At 44.8% G+C, this 17,740-nt stretch overlaps 1 long non-coding RNA gene across 1 annotated transcript; it reads left to right on the top strand.

Moving 5' to 3' along the window:
- Positions 1–1,083: 1,083 nt before the first annotated feature.
- LOC147574711 (uncharacterized) lies at positions 1,084–5,206 on the top strand. Its single transcript, XR_015243447.1, has 2 exons — positions 1,084–1,590; positions 3,089–5,206. It is a non-coding gene; the product is annotated as an uncharacterized LOC147574711 (long non-coding RNA).
- The last annotated feature ends 12,534 nt before the right edge of the window (positions 5,207–17,740 follow it).

Raw genomic sequence — 17,740 nt, 5'->3', positions numbered from 1 at the left:
AGGGTGACCCACTCCCTGTTCCCAGAAACTTGATGTCTCAAACCTTGAAGATGGCTTGGATTTAACTACATCTCACCACAACACAATGGTCCCAATACTGGTGAAAGTATTAGGAAGAAACTATATCAGGGCAGGGGGTGCCATTCCTTATGCAAGTTCTCTACATTTTCTCCTCATTCTCTTTTGCCCCTGGAAAATCTAGGAAGAAAATGAAGTAACGTATATTTTCCTGTTATGACACACATTTATTGAATCCCTCCTTATGCTCACCACAGGAGCTAAAATGGAAGAAAAAGAAACCACACCTTCTTTCAAAGAGCTTAGAGCCTAGAGGAGGAGAAATACCATTCAGAAGGCAATAATCAACATTTTTTTACAATGTGACAAATGATTTGCTAGTGGGAAAGGTAAACTGCTGTGGGAACCCACAGCAGGGCCCCTAACCCAGCCCTAGGAAGGATTCCTGGAGGAGGCAACATTTCAGATAATACCTAAAGCAAAAAAGAACAGCACTAGTCAAAGTGGTTGAGCTCCTGAGGAGGACTGATTATATTGAAAGAGAAAGTGGAGGGGCCTAGGTGGCTCAGTCAGTTGAGCGTCTAACCTCAGCTCAGGTCATGATCTCACAGTTCATGGGTTCGAGTCCCACATGGGGCTCTGTGCTGACAGCTCAGAGCCTGGAACCTGCTTCAGATTGTGTCTCCCTCTCACTCTGCCCCTCCCCTGCTCACACTCTGTCTCTGTCTCTAACAAAATACAATGTTAAAAAAATTATTTTTAATGTAAAAGAAAGAGGAAGTGGAAATCTGGGGGCTGCCAGGAGCCTTTAGTTTAAGAAGGAAAACTGAGGGGAGACAGAAAGAGCCAGAGATAGAGACACAGAGAAGTCTAGAACACTGGAGAAGTTGCTCTTCTGCTGACAAGAAGGCGATGAAAAGAACTTTTTACTTGACAAATGTTTTACAGAGGAAATTTCCACAAGTATAGCATTGGTTGTCTCCACACTACTTCCTAGAATGCTCTAAACCTGAAGCTTCCCTACCCCTTTCTAGTATTGGCTTCCGGAACTCCCAGAGTCCAGGATTCTCTCATTGCCTGCAGATGTGCGCGTGGTGCACATCTCAGCCTGGGTCTGGGCATGAGAGAGGGGGTGTGAGGAGGAAGGCATTGGAGTGATGGATGGAGGCAAGAGGCCTGACCAAGAACACCTGGAAGAAGCCTGAGGAAAACCGCAGAACGCGCCAACAGCCCTGACAATCTGAGACTCTGTTCCCTGGCCATGCAATTTTCTACATCCAGCACCCAAGGCTTGAGTGGGAATCAAGAGGAGGCTATGCTTGTTGAAGGAAGAGTCGATAACGTACCCAGGCCCAGGCCATCCACTCTCCTCTACTATGGCTGGGGCTGGTGCCAGCAGAAGGCTACCTGAGAGTCGCCGTGTGGGGAATCCAGGGGGTACTTCTGTGTGAACTCTTGGCTGAGGTGCAGCCCAGAAGTCTCAGTAAAATGGAGCAGAAGCTTCCGCCTCAGCCTCCTCTCCTCTCTTCTTCGGACCACGTCTCCCAGACCCTTTTGTCCCTCCATCCTTGGGTGAGCATTTCCCCGCCACACTCCAGACCACGGTTCAGGCTATGGAGTCACTAAGACACCATCTCACCCGTTTTCAACATCTGGTGCCTACTAACCACTCAATAAATCCACTCGGACTATGTGAATTAACACACTTGCAGACAGGAGACTGAATTTCTAATGGCATCGCCTGCAACTTGTGGGCCCCTACCTTTGCAAATGGGCATGAAAACAGAAATGGGTCAGAAAGTGTGTAAAGGCTTGAGGCTCCTGTTCACAGAGCGCCTTGGAGGTTTGCAACCCTTGTGCTCCCTCTGGATACCAGTGCTCTGACAGCACAGCACACACCTAGGACACACAGAATGTCACCTACTGGTCAAGCTTGAGACCCATCTTTAGTCTCAGATCTTGGCCAATAGCCCAGCCCTCTCCATGGTCCCCTTTCCACACGGGTCACTGGAGCTGTATACGTGAGGCACGATGAACACACATCAGAATGGGGCAGACTTGGTCTCTGCCTTCGTAGAGCTCTGTCCTTCAAGTTTGTAAGAAAATTCAACTTTTTTATAAGTGTTTTATTTATTTTTGAGGGAGAGAGAGACAGAGACAGAGACAGAGCATGAGTGGAGAGGGGCAGAGAGAGACAGAGACACAGAATCCAAAGCAGGCTCAAACTCATGAACCTCGAGATCATGACCTGAGCTGAAGTTGGACGCTCAACCAAATGAGCCAACCAGGCATCCAGAGGATTCAACTATTTAAACTTAAGGTCTTGGGGCACCTGGATGGCTCAGCTGGTTGACCATCTGACTCTTGATTTTGGTCATGACCTCACGGTTTTGCGGGTTCGAGCCCCACGTCGGGCTCTGTGTTGACAGTGTGGAGCCTGCTTGGGATATTCTTTCTTTCTCTCTCTCTCTCTCTCTCTCTCTCTCTCTCTCTCTCTCTCTCCCCCCACCTGCCCCCTCACTCACACTGTCTCTGTCTCAAATACATAAATAAACTTAAAAAAATTTTTTAAGTAAATAGTACAGTTAAGGTCTCTATAGCAGGCCAGGGTGTTTCAGCCAACCAGTAAACATTTTTGAACTAGGCTCCTTCCTATGGCCTTCCTTTTTCTTGGACTTTCTCTCAGCAATTGCTCCGGGAAACTGGAACAAACGTCTATCCTAGTTTATCACAGTGGAGCCAGCCATGCTCCTTCCCGACATCATCACCTTTCTCCATCTCAAAGTATAATTATTGAGTCTTGGAAGCACCTCGGTGAACTCGCTTAGTGACCTGTGTGCAAATGTGGCAGGTTATATTTTCCCAAAGTCACCCCAGTAAAATTTCCAGTCTCACCCTCTTCCAGAACCTGTCTCTCTTCATCAAAAAGCAGATTCTAGTTAGTCTCCCTCTGAACCTGAGCGGGACTGATGACTGCTTCCGTGGATAGAATGTGGTAGAAATAATGACTTATGACTTGTGAGGCGAGGTCAGAGGAGATAGAATTTCTTCCCTGCTCCCTCTTTTGCAGCGCTTGCGTGGGGAACACAGCCATCATGCTCTGAGGAAGTCCAACCCAACTTGCAGAGAAACCACATGGAAAAGTGGAAACTCCTGCTGACGGCCAGCATCCACCTGCTAGACGTGTGTGAATGAGCTCTCAGATGAGTCCAGCCCCCAGCCCTGACGACCTCCAGCTGAGGCCCCAAACATGGGTTATAGGCTTAAAACACATAAACTCCCCGAGGCTACCGAGCTGGGCAGGGGTGGAGCTCACCCTGCAACGGTAAAACCCTTTGCCACTTTACAAGAGCAGGCAACTGTGCTGAGAAGGCAGAGAATTTCACTGGTTTCTCCCAGCAGTTCTCAGAAAATGCAAAAATATCCTTTTGGCCTCCAATCAAAAGCCTCTGAGGAAAAAGTCCCCAAGTGCACAATAGAGAATTGTGTGGCAAACGCGGATCCAGGACTTCCAGTAGGAAGCCCGGCTGAGAAGGAGCATTCTCTGGGACCCTTAATAAGCCTCTCCAGCCCAAGTTACTTGTGTGATTATGCAGCTGGCAAGATTACAAGAAACATATGGAAAACAGAACCACAGACCAGCGGCACACCCAGGAGCAAAGAACAAAACTGAGCTTTAGGGCTGTTAAAGCAGCCCTGGCAGGGAGCACATTTCCTCGCGGCCCCATCGCTGTCACCTTCCTTCATCAGTCAGGCGCCTATTCTTAGTCTGCAGTATCTCAGCTGTGACCAAAGAGAACTCTCAACTGGCTGAAGAATTACAGGGGCCCAGAATAGCACATACGAAGCTGGGCAATGCAAGCCAGCAGGCCTTGCTAAATTGTTAAGTGGAACAGGGCGGGTAGGAGGGAGACTCTGTGGGTCCAAGAGCCTGCCTGTAACAGGACCCTGCTTTTTACCTAGGGAAAAGGTTGGAATAGCCGGCTTGTGGCAAAAACAATGCTTTAGGGAAGGAGAAGCAAATTCAAAGGCAAGAGCTCTTACACAGAAGCCAGAAAAAGAGTCTTTGTCCATTTATTGCCTTGTATTCATTTTGCCAGATTAAAAAAAAAAAAAAAAATGGAGAGGCACCAGGGTGGCTCAGTTGGTTACGTGTCCCATTCTTGATTTCAGCTCAGGTCATGATCTCATGGTTTGTGAGTTCGAGCCCCCTGTCTGGCCCTGTGTTGCTAGTGCAGACCCTGCTTGGGATTCTCTCTCTCTCTCTCCCTCTCTGTCTTCTCTCTCTGTCCCTCCCCCTCCCCTGCACATGTGCACTCATTCTCTCTCTCTCTCTCAAAATAAACAAAAAAATTATAAAAAATAGAAATCATTTTGTTGTCTTGTAGCTATAAAATTAATGTAGTCTCACTGTAAAAAACTCAGATGTGAAGTATAAAAAAGAAAGTAAAAAACCACTGGTAATTTCATTATCTAAAGCTTAGTGATATACATTCATTTTTTGGTGTTTTTCAGTATGCAACTGGTATTTGCCACCCAGAAATTTTTCTCCTTCCTCTAGGAAAAGTTTCCCCAAACTTCTTTTGAGACATATGCTCCCTGCTAGTTCTCAGCCTGATGATTTAGAGATTTACTCACTGCGGCACCATGGCTGGGTCTTTAATATTTCAGCTAACCATTATAGCCCATCCCCCTGGCCGAGATATTTGATTCAAGAGTGGTCATGTGACCCAAGCCAGTTCAACCAGAGTGAAGTTCGTATCTTTTTCTGGGACGTTGAAACAAAGATGCTGTCTAGGTCCTACCGGACCTTAATGAGGAAACATGTAACCCAGGAATTGTTGGCAGCTCTCTTGGGATCTTGAGAGAAGAAACAACTCCATGGAATGTACAAGAGAGAAACAGAGAGAGAGACAGAGAGACAGCAACCAGGTCCTCTGGGACATTACTGAGCCCCTGGAAATCCTGCCTTTTCAGGTACAGGAATCAATCACTTACTTTATTGCTCAATCAGCTTTAAGCCATCTCTGCAGTTACCAGCAGCTGGGGACGTGTTCTCATCAGTATCAGTTCCTTCAGGCTTCCTTCTGGACTACATCCCCCCACAACCCCCCCAATACAGTTTTATGAAAAACTAGGGCTTGTAATATCTTTTCATGTCAAAAAATACAGACCTACATAACAATGATTTCTAGTGTCCTTCTTGCCATTTACATCTCTACTTAAATGTCATCTCAGGCTTTTCCTAACTTACTTAATATAAAGTAGCCTCCTCCCTACTCTTTATCACATGACCCTTTTAATTTGCATCATAGCTAAAAAATAATAATAATAAAATAAAAATAAATTTAAAAAAGGGGGGTGCTTGGGTGGCTCAGTCGGTGAAGCATCTGACTTAGGCTAGGGTCATGACCTCGCAGTCCGTGGGTTCGAGCCCTGCGTCAGGCTCTGTGCTGACAGCTCAGAGCCTGGAGCCTGCTTTGGATTCTGTGTCTCCGTCTCTCTTTGCCCCTCCCCCACTTGTGCTCTGTCTCTGTCTCTATCTCTCAAAACTAAATAAAACATAGAAAAATAAAAAGTAAAAATTTATTTTTCTATATACTCTATGTCACCAAGTCCTAAAAGCTCCATAAAGAAAAAAAGAGAGATCATCTGCATCCCCAGATTTTACAACAGAATTCTCACAAAGCAGGTGCTTGATAAGTGCTTATTAATGAATGACTGAATGTCTGAATGTTTCATGTGTAAACCATAATTTATGTAAAGCAAGTTCCTGTTTTTGGATATTTAGGTTGTTTCCAAGACTTCACACATAAAAACGGCTCTGTGACATCTTCATACTTTATTTCCTTAATATAAATTATTGAAATGGAACTGTGGACCCAAACCCAAGGGTTCTGATGTATATTGCTATGTTGTCTTACAGAAAACCTGGACCAGTTTTTACTCCAACTACAAAACGTAAGGCTCTTAAGGCTCCACATCCCCCCACAGATGAAAACCAGTATCTCTTTGTTGTCTTATGTTCATGTCATTATTAGTGAAGCTAAATATTTTTCTATATAGTCATTAGTTAGGTGCATTGCTTTTTAAAGAAATTTTATCCTTTGCCCATTTTTCTATTGGGCTTTCAGCTTTCCTTGCTGATATAAAGGAATGTTTTTTTAAAAGACTAGATTAACCGACACATTTGTATCATACCCGTATGCAGGCAACTAGATCGGAGCCTGCAACCTGCAAACATTCACAGAAGTTACAAAGTCCAGCTGCAATTTCTGGTTCTTTCCTTGGGCTTCTCTGAGAGGGAAATGATGGCATCCCAGGGTAGTGGAGGCCAAGTGGCTGCACTTGATTATCAAAGACAGGGTAGGCGTGGCTACAGTAAAGGGCAGCGGAGAGGATCAGTAATCACCAGTCTGGCCTGCAGAAGTTTTTGGCATGGGCTAGTTGATCTTAGTGTCCCCAGAAGTGATATAGATGGCTAACCTTCAGAATTCTTATTCAGGGGCGCCTGGGTGGCTCAGTCAGTTAAGCATCAGACTCTTGATTTCAGCTCAGGTCATGATCTCGTGATGCGAGAGATCCAGCCCCACTGGATTTTGCATGTGTGAATGTGCTCACTCTCTCTCAAAATAAACAAACTTAAAAAGAAAAAAAAAAAAAAGAAATTTTATTTGATTTGTATAAGCCAAAAGCTTTAGGTTTACTAAAGAGACATGAATCATCCTAATGGGAGAGGCACAGCCCCTCAGTCAGTTTTTAGTTGTGAGCAGTTCACATACCCCTTGAAGGAAGGGGGAGCTGGGCTCATTGAGGAAAGAACTCGCTACATCACCAGAAAGTTAAGCCTCCCAGCCTTCCTTCCTCCAAGGGAACTGAGACTATTTATCAGATGACTATGGACTGGAAAATGAAGAAATAATCAGACTTTTGGAGGATTGCTGATCATCTGTTAAAATTGAATTACTGATTTGAATTGATTCTACTTTCTTGTGACCCAAAATACCACTGTTGCCCACCGGTCAGAGAGGACTCATGGAGGTTAGATAATCAATGGGATTCAGGCCCATCTCATGGTGGCCCTGGTGGGTCCCTGAACTCACCAGTAGTTATTTCCTCATTTCAAGAATGTATAATTGGATTCGATCCGTACAGTAACTGACAGAATCCCCAAAGGACTGTAGCTCTACCTACCTATCTATCCATCTACCCACGTCACTACCACTACTGCTACTACTAACTATAACTAGTAATCAGAAAATATCAACCCCACAAGGCATTATGATAACAATAATAAGTTACCTCCTACAGAGTACTATGTATCAAATACTGGTCTAAGCCCTTTATACAGGTTTAGTCACTGGTTTCTTATGACACAGAGATCCCTAGGAACCTACCTCATTTTGTTCATTTTTGAGGCCCTGGCGACCAGACATTCAATAAATGCATGTTACAGAAAAGGAACCATGACTGGTTTGTCTGGTTGCTGATGATATTCTTAAACAGACCTTCCCCGTGGGCAAGGGCTTTGGGCTGCCCTTCCTGGTTCTCTCCTCTTCTCCAGGGTTGATGCACTGTCTGTTGACCCTCTGCCTATTAACTCAATGTTTGGCACCTGCCTGAGGCCCGGGAACGTGAAGTCTGTTTGGACACAGTTCGTGAGGCTGCTTCTCAGCATTCTCGTTCTTAAACGTGGCTGTCTGCTCTCCAGCATCATCAGCAATAGCTATGGGTGAGGGATGATCCACCAGCCAGGGAGGCACATTCAGCCCTGACTCTTCTATCACTGTGGGGCTGCAGTGACCTGCAGCTTTGTCTCTCACCCACCCCAAAACATCTGACACCCAAACATGCAGAGAAGGAAGCTCTATTTGTCCTAGAAGGCACTTTAACCATTATTTGTTTTTGGTTTTAATATCTTATCATCACTCTCAAAAAGGATTCTAATAATTCTGGAACGTTAGCCAGAGCAGTTCAAAGGGTAGTGATAATTAAAATGGTGTTTGAGCCTCCAAAATACTAGACTAAGTGAAAGAAGCCAAACACAAAAGGTCACATATTATAGGATTCCATTTATAGGGAACATCCAGATTAGACAAACTCTATAGAGAAAGCAGACCAGTGGTGGCCAGGGGCCAGGGGAGGGGTGCATGGGGAGTAACTGCTTAATGGAAACAGGGTTTCCTTATGGCGGCCCAACACTGCGAATGTAGTTAAGTGCCACCGAATTGTACATTTTAAGATGATTAATGGGTAATTTCATATTATGTGAATTTCACATTAAAGAAATAGGGTCACCTGGGTGGTTCAGTCAGTTGAGCATCCGACTTTGGCTCAGGTCATGATCTAAGGGTTTGTGAATTTGAGCCCTGCATCAGGCTCTGTGCTGACAGCTCAGAGCCTGGAGCCTGCTTCAAATTCTACGTCTTCCTCTCTCTCTCTGCACTTTCCTCTTTCTCTCAAAAAATAAACTGAAAGAAAGAAATGAAGGAAGAGAGAGAAGGAAGGGAGGGAGGGAAGGAAGGAAGGAAGGAAGGAAGGAAGGAAGGAAGGAAGGAAGGAAGGAAGGAAGGAAGGAGGAAGGAGGGAGGGAGGGAGGGAGGAAGGAAGGAAGGAAGGAAGGAAGGAAGGAAGGAAGGAAGGAAGGAAGGAAGGAGGAAGGAAGGAAGGAATATGTGGAGTTCCTGAGCCAGTGCACACTGATAGCACTGAGCTGGGGCCCCTGCCCACAAAGTTACACCCACTGGCTGTCGAGCTCATCTGCAATTAAACAAGCAAATCCAGGACATGACATACCTGGATTTTGTGCTTAGAACTTTGAATTGGAAGTATTCTTAATTTTCCATGTGAATTTAAAGGAAGATCATTTCAAATAAAAAATAAAGATGAACTTATTCATCTTGGTTCTTCTAAGGCTTACATTTGTTAAGCACCTACTATGTTGGCACATAGTTAAGTAATTACCTGTATTATAGTATGTAATCTTCACCACCATCGTTTCAAGATAGGTGCAATTTTTTTTGAGACAGAGAGAAAGGGCACAAGTGAGCGAGGGGCAAAGGGAGAATCCTAGGAGGGGCAGAGGGAGCGAGAGAGAGAGAGAGAACCAGGGCTCACCCGATACGGGGACGGGGTTAGAGATCAACCGAAGCGGGGCTCAAGCTCACCTGATGTGGGACTCAAGCTCATGAACCTTGAGATCATGAACTGAGCCGAAGTCAAAGGTTTAACAACTGAGCCACTCAGGCACCCTGAGATAGGTGCAATTTTTATACTTAGAGACGAGGAAACTGATGCTGTAACACGGAGGTTATACAATTAGCCCAGGGGCATTAAGCAGTTTTCAGAGAGGGATTCACACACAAGTAGTGTGCTCAGGGACCAACATTCTCAGTCACGGTGCTTTGTTAATTCACTGCCTTCAGAGGAACTCTCCTCCCAAAGCTTTTTCAAAGAGGAAAGGAAGCCAACGTACACTGGTGGGAGGTTTGGCTAACATTTTTGCAGTACCTACTGTGGGCCAATCACTTGCATAGATTCTTCATTTTTCACAATCACTGTCCCATCCCACTTTGTAGATGAGGAGACTGAGGCTCAGGCAACTAACTTACCCTGAGTCACAGGACCAGTGAGTGAGCCAGATCTCTGAACTGAGGGATCTGAACTGATCTGAACTGGCTCTCCCCCAGGCTCTCAGGCTCCCTCTCCCGGGACCCTTTTCCTCTCTTAGTTCAGTCATCTGTGCAGCAAATAACAAAGTGACAGGTAGGGAGAAGGTGCCACCTGCCCTTCCCATCCCACAGAACAAGCACTACTGTCCTTCGAGGAGACGCCCTTTCAGCCCAGTTAGCCCAAAAGCAGAAGACTGCAGAATTGGCTTCCTTTTCCTCTGTCACATGCATATCTCTAAGTACTGACTAATTTATGAAATATTAATTAATCTAGGCCTGCAGAGGAATACAGGCAGAGGGACAAGTCTACCAGCTGGGCCTAAAACTTTTCCCGTTATGCACTCAATAACATTCCACTCCGGTAGAGAATTTTTCAGATTGCATTTCCCCAGACCAGGTCCACAAATATGACCTCTGCAGTCACCTTGCTAACAAAGGTAGACAGCCATCCCTCAGAAATCCCATCGGGTCCTTATTCGGCAGGACTCCAAGCTAATTTTCTAAGCCATACAAATACATCTGCCACCCTTCCCCAAATTGCTTTTTCTTGTTCCAACTCACTCTAGCTGTAGTAGCCACAGAGAACAGGATTTGAATAGATACACTCATTAGTTCCCTTTAGAGCCAAGTGAAATTTCTGGCCCAATCTTGTCAGGAGAGTTGCAGATGATCCCAAGGAGCTGCAGAGTTCCTTCTTTTTGTTCAGAACGCTGGCTTCCTTTGCAGCTGCATGGGTGCTGCACACTGCTTGGGGGCAGGCAGGGGGAAGGGAGGCAGGGAAGAGGCGATCGAGGGTGTCAAACTGCACTCAGCCACGACCAAGGCCATGTTAGTAAGTGAGGCTGGGCGGGTGTGGTCCGTACGGGACAACAGACGCCCAGCTCCAGCCTGCGGGTGTCATGCAGAGATGGGAACCCAATACTGCCAAATCTACAGATGTACCATTTTGTAAAGAAAAGCCCCCAATCTGGACTTGTGTGTAAAATCCGCTGACTTTTAAATTTAAGAAAATTTTATTGCCCTGTGTAGGCCAAACAAGTTTGTGAACTACCTGAGTTCTGAGGATTCTGCCAATCTTCAGGCCAGATCGAAAGTGTTTTTTGTTTCGTTTTGTTTTTTTAAGTGTAAAATTGAAAGCCAAACAGCATGATCAACAAACTATTTCAAGACATCCTATAGAAGGGGCCTTTAGATGGACAAACAGGAAGACTGGACTCAGAAACAGAAAACTTTGTTTTGAATCCAAACTCTATATGTGATTTGATAGCTGAAGGAGTCCATGCAAGTTATATAATTAAGTAATGGATTATGTATAAAATTGGCATAGCCATACCAGCCATTCTCACTATGGAGGGCTGTGGCAAAGAACAAATCTATCAATTCAGGAAATTCTTACACAAATAATTTACAGTAAACTTTCTGAAAGCAGAAAATGGATCATATTCAGTATATAAGCGCCTATGTATCTCCACACAGACACACTCAATAAATATTTATAATTGACTTAGCTTGCCCAAATTCCTGCTATAATCCAAATTCAGGGAATTAACCTTTTTAACGAACTACAAAATAGTTGGTGTGGCTATTAAGCATAATTGGTATAGTGACTAATTAGTCCTAAAACTATTTATCAAAGTTCCCAGACTTAAAGAAATTACATGTTAATGTGTACATTTCTGTCTACTAAAGGGGCAAATAACTTCTGCCTGGTGGAAAAGATATCTACAAAAGTTATCATTTACTATTCTGTAGGCTATTAACCAGGTTTGTATTTAATTCAGAATTCTTACTGTAATATTCCTTAATTAATTGCTCATACCTATCTAGTTCCTCAAGTGCTCTTTAAACTAGCATGAACACCTTACTGGTACCTTCATTAGGGAATGGATTGAATCAAGTCTTCAACATGTATTCATTTTATATTTGCAAGAGAATCATAATTTCATCCTTTTAAAAATTATACTTCAGTGTGTCTTTTCCTAGCCAAACTAAATTCTTAGCAGTTTTTCTTGACTTGTTTTACTAATGTTCTCCAGTTTACATCAGTGGTATGAGTTGGGAGTTTAAATTGGGCCTAACATCAGCAAACCATCAGGTCATCAATATGTTCTTGTGGAAAAATGGCATGTTTCAATTTATCTCCCCCTCATTCATTCATTTTTTTCTCCCCGACAAACATTTCTAGAATATACGCAGGACACTGAAGAGGATACGAAGATGAGTAGGTCATACACATACTCCCTTTGAAGATTAGAGGTGAGTGGAAAGCGTATACATACGTTGACACTTAGAATATCAGAGAAGACGGTTAAAGGGCTATGGGAGATTACTGAAGGAATTGGTGTTAAATTCGATTGGAGACATCAGAGAAAGCCTGACAGAGAATGTGACATATCAGCTGAACCTAGAAGAATGAGTACGATTTTGAAAGATGGTAAAGAAAAGAGAAGGGTATTCTTAGCTCAAGGAACAACAGAAATTCAAGAAACGTATTGGCCAACTGACATCAACTCCTTTAGGCTCCTCTGACCCAATTCCAATGGGTGTGGGGTGGGGGTGGGGAGAAGTTCCCCCCACACAACACCAAGCAATTCGCAAACACCATTTGGGTGTCAGAGAATTCAACTCAGTTCTGACACTGCCTACCCAGCGATAGCATCAGATTCCACAGGTTAAGGACTCAGTGCTACAAGACTGCCCTCCACCCAATTCTGATGCCAGGCACAAGCTCCAGGTTGTTGCCTGTGTTTCTGACTGGCTACAGATTAGAGGTTCCAACCACTTCCTCATCACAGAACTCAGAGTAACACTTACTGATGTTACCAGCTTATTAAGGGATATGATCAAGGATGCAAATCAACAGTCCGATACGTAGGGCAGGGATGGGGTAAGTTTGTGGAGCTTCCATGCCCTCTCCTGGGTGCCACTCTCCCTGCATCTCTGTGTGTTCACCAACTGGGAAGCTCTTTGAACCCAGTCCTCTTGGGTTTTTATGGAGGTTTCAGTGCATAGTCATGATTGACTAAGTCATTGCCCATTGGCTGGTTCACCTTCAGGGGTGAGGGGGTGGACACTGATGGTTCCAACCCTGTAATCACATGGTTGGTTTTCCTGGCAACCTGCCCCCCATCCATGGGTGGAGACCAAAAGTCACCTTCGTTAATACAACAAAAAATGCCTTTATCACTCTTAACACTTCGGAAATTCCAAGGGTTTGGGGAGCTGTGAGCCAGGAACTGTGGGCAAAGATAAACATTAGAAATATATTCTGGTTATCTAAACGACCAAATATATATTTCTTACAAATCACAGTATCACAGTCAGGAACAAGCCCTTCTTTGAAACTGGAACATATATGGGCTTTGGAGGACAAAGTTACCTGAAAAAATATTTGCATAACAAAGTACTCCAAAATTCAATGGTTTAAAACAACACCCGTTTCCGGGTGCCTGGGTGGCTCAGTCGGTTAAGCATCAGACTTTGGCTCAGGTCATGATCTCCAGGTTCATTGAGTTTGAGCCCTACGTTGGGCTCTGTGCTGAGAGCTCGGAGCCTGGAGCCTGCTTCCAACTCTGCGTCTCCCTCTCTCTCTCCCTCTCAAAAATAAATATTTTTTTTTAATATTAAAAAGCAACAACACCTGTTTATTATTTCTCATATATCTGCCGATAAAGGCTGGGCTCAGGTAGAATGTCTCTGCTCCACAGCTCTCTCTCTCACCCTCCTGAGACAGAACAGTAGCTAGCCTGAAGAGCTTCCTCTCAGAGGTGCAAGGGAGAAAGACACATGGTCAATCCAAAACCAAGAGGTGGGAAAATATATTCCAAGCCTTCAGTGGAAGGAACTGTAAAGTGAGGAAGGGCATGAAGAATCAGAACGAATGATGCAGTCTACCACAGGTACAGATAGTAGAAAAGCTTGAATGCTATGATAAAGAATTGAACTTTGTTGCCAAGGGACTAGCTCTTACTTGTTCTCACCACAAGAAAAGAAATTATGTAACATGATAGAGGTGTTAGCTAACACCCAGGTGGTAATCACAATGCAACACATAAATGTATCAAATCAACACCGTTGCATACCTTAAACTTACACGTTATATGTCAATTATAGCTCAATAGATTAAAAGAATTTATTATTAAAAGAATTAAACTTTGCTGTAGGCAAGGGGAAGTCATCACGTGTTTTAAGTAGCAGGAGACATTCTCAGATCTATGTTAGAAAGATGGTTCTGCCTGTTTAGCTAGATGGAGGATTAGAGAGTTTACAACCATCTGAACTAGGGTAGTGGCTGTGGGAAAAGGGACAACAGAGGGACAAATTAAAAAATAGCTAAGTAGAACAAAGTAGGTCAACATTTGGAGGAAGAGCAAGAAAATCAAAAACACCACTCATGTTTCAAAATTGGTGTGGTGAAACCAAATGACAATACTACTAGCTACTTTTATTGAGCACTTACTTTGTGCCAACTACTGCAAACATTTTATGCACACCATCCCATTTAAGAGCCACAATAAAAAAACTGTGACATGGTGTTACCGTTTTCTATCCTTATTTCATACATGAAAAGAATGAGGCTTAACCAGTTGGGTAAACTGCTCAAGGTTACATGCTAATAACTGAACAAAACTGGTGACTGATGGAAGATTGCTTTGATTCCAGAACGTGAGCTTATCACCTCTAAGAGCTGCCTCCGCAGTAGATCACCACCTGCCTCTACACACGCTGCGCAGATTGTGGAGGCACTAATTTTATGCGCCAATTCCTTAAAATAAATCTCAATATACACACACATGCTGTTGGTCCTCTTTCTCTAGGGTTTCTAGGGAACCCTAATACAGGTACGTAGGCTCTCCCCTCCCCACTCCCCCTACATACGATGCTCTCGTTCTTCTACTGTCTCCCTCAGCCCATCCTAAAACATCATACAGAAAACATCTCCCATCTTGGAAGGCTCAGTAGATTCACGGCCCACTCACCATCCTCAAACACGCGGCCAGGTTTCCTCCGCCCTTGTGCCTCGCTCCACTGGGCGCTTCACCCTTTTTCGGCAGCGTCTCCTCAAGCCTTTGCTTGAGGGCGAGGAGTGAGGCTGCGCAGAGCAGACGCACGCACACGCACACGCACACGCACACGCACTCACGCATGCGCATATGGGCGGGCGCATGGGCGCACGGGGAGCAGTCCTGAAGAATCCGAAACCCGCTGGTGAGCAAGTAGCCCGACTCCTCCCGCCTGGAGTGGGAAAACTTTGAGGCACGTGTTTTACGCCATTCATCGGCGTTTCTTGGCGGGATTAAGCGCGGGTCTCCCATCACGGAATTACCTCGGACTCCGCGGGCACTTTGTGTCCTCCCCTGGTGCCGAAGCGGCTACCCGAATTAAGACCTCTCTTCAGCCTCCTTTCCCGCCATTTCTGCCGCCCGTGAAGCGGGTTGACAGCACCAGGAAGCGCGGGGGCGGATGCGTAGTTACGAAGCCTTTTTCTGGCTGGCAGAGACTGAGCCCGCTGCTTGGGGGCAGGACCACGCCGAGGACGCCGGAGGTCTTGGGTGAGGTGTCGAGGCCGGAGGCCGGGCACCTGCTGAGGATGCTGTGGTTGGGGTAAGTGCCAGGTTTTCTTCTACGCCTTCGCGTGACGTTTGCGTTCTGCTGCGTGAATCTACCCCTGTGTTTGAACACCCCGCTCCCCCCAGTCTTTGAGTAAAATGGATTTTCCATAAGGCGATGTATGGGGGAGGGGGCTTTATGCCTGTCGTATGGCTAGTTGGGAGGCGTTGGCCCTAGATCTTCTAGAATGGATGTCTGGATTAGTTCACGCTCTGGGGTAGGGTTGCGATACTGCAGTTTTCGGGCGCCCTTCTCCAGAATGTTTACTGAACGGACCCTTGGAATTGTGCTGCTGGCTTACGTGAAAGAACATGGTAAGAAACAGACCTCCGGGGCTGTGGATGGGGCGTGCGAGTCTTGATCCCGGGGTTGTGAGTTCCGGCCCCACGTTGGGTGTAGAGGTTTCTTAAAAATAGAATCTTTTAGGGGCGTCTGGGTGGCTCAGTCGGTTAAGCGTCCGACTTCGGCTCAGGTCACCATCTCGCGGTCCGTGAGTTCGAGCCCCACGTCGGGTTCTGGGCTGATGGCTCAGAGCCTGGAGCCTGTTTCCGATTCTGTGTCTCCCTCTCTCTGACCCTCCCCCGTTCTTGCTCTGTCTCTCTCTGTCTCAAAAATAAATAAACGTTAGGGGCGCCTGGGTGGCGCAGTCGGTTGAGCGTCCGACTTCAGCCAGGTCACGATCTCGCGGTCCGTGAGTTCGAGCCCCGCGTCAGGCTCTGGGCTGATAGCTCAGAGCCTGGAGCCTGTTTCCGATTCTGTGTCTCCCTCTCTCTCTGCCCCTCCCCCGTTCATGCTCTGTCTCTCTCTATCCCAAAAATAAATAAACGTTGAAAAAAAAAATTAAAAAAAAAAAAAACGTTAAAAAAAAAAATAGAATCTTTTAAAAAGTGGGGGGGGGGGGGGGTACAGAACTCCAAAGTCATCCTTGCAAGCAAGTGGCCATGGCTGTGGGACACAAGGTAAAACAACACAGAATAAAAAGAATGGGAGTAGGGGGTTGACTTCTAGAAGTTTCCCCACCTCCTTATGGACACTTTGAGTCAAGTCAGGTACCAGTCGTCTCGTGCCCTACACTGGCCTCTGGAAAGCAGAGGAGCCCAGTGTGCATAGTGAACACTACTCTCACTAATGGCTTTGTCTTTCCTGTTCTGATATTCTCTTCTTTCCTCATTTGCCTAGCACCCATTTCTTTTCTAAATCATAATCCACATGTGTTGTAGGCAGCCGTAAATCCTTCCCAGAACAAAGAGTGTTAATGAAAAAGGGGTGGGGCAGGCTCTGTGGTCCATGGGGCATACTATGGGACATTATGGGGAACAGAGGTCCTGCTTGTCTGCATCAGTAATTGTACCACAAAAAAAAGTGCTAAAGCCAGATGGCAGCCCAGCTCCTGCTGAAATGCCTCCTCTCCCCTCCCTGGCTTTGCAAAAAAGCTTGTTCGGGTAGATAAAAGGACACAAGCAAACTAAATCATCATATAACCAGTGTATCTTTTTCTGTCCGCAAAAGGTGACTTTATTGACAAAATACAGAGATTTGAGTCACTGTCTTCAGGATTGCTCAAAAATTCAAGGAACTGCACTAAATAGTTTATGAATTACAGCACCCAGACTGATAGAGACATAACTATGACGTATTTCTAATACAACTCCTTTTTTGAGTAAGCTAAATTTCTAACTCAAAGCTAAACATCTTTATGGCAATTCATATTGTAAAAGACTCTAATGGAATCAGGACTCTTCTCTTTTCCTGACTTCAGTGTACTTTTGGATTCATACAAGCCCCAATTCCTAGGCTGTCTTGTTTAAATTCTAAACATAATTCAGCCTTTAAAGAGTGAATGTGCGAGTATAAATTGATGCAACTCTCCTAGGAAGCAATTTGGCAACAAGTATTAAGGGCCTTAAAAATGGTCCTTATGCTTTTGCTCAGTAATTCCACTTCTGAGAAACTACCGGCAGAAAAGGATGAAAATGCTGATCATTGATATAAAGAAATGGATTACATACAGAGGTACATTTCATATAAAAGAGGCCACAAACTGGAAACAAACTACCAGATAGCAGAATTGTCTAGTTATGAAGTCACAGGTTATGCTGTTCTGCAGTTACTAGCAATGATGTATACCTGAGTTTTAACTCCCTGAGAGAAAGGTTCGTGATAGAATGTTATACAGAAAAAGTAAAAAACAGAACTGCAAATATAGTATATTTATACATACTATAGCCATCACACACACAGACATCTGCAAGACATGTACTTGAAGGAAATGCACCAAAATTATCTGCAGGATGAGATTTTGGGTAGTTTTCATTTTCTTTTTCATATGGATCTTTATTTTCATGTTTAGCAGCGAGTGTGATCTCATTTCATGATCACTAATTGAAATAAAAGTTGCCTTTAGAAACAAGAACTAGTGTAGAAATCTACCACAAAGCAAA

Source organism: Puma concolor, chromosome D4, assembly GCF_028749965.1.
Source record: "Puma concolor isolate L17-30 chromosome D4, mPumCon1.1.hap2, whole genome shotgun sequence".
Classification (NCBI taxonomy): Eukaryota; Metazoa; Chordata; class Mammalia; order Carnivora; family Felidae; genus Puma; species Puma concolor.
The sequence above is the reverse complement of the archived record's forward strand: the minus strand, read 5'-3'. Positions and strand labels throughout refer to the sequence as shown.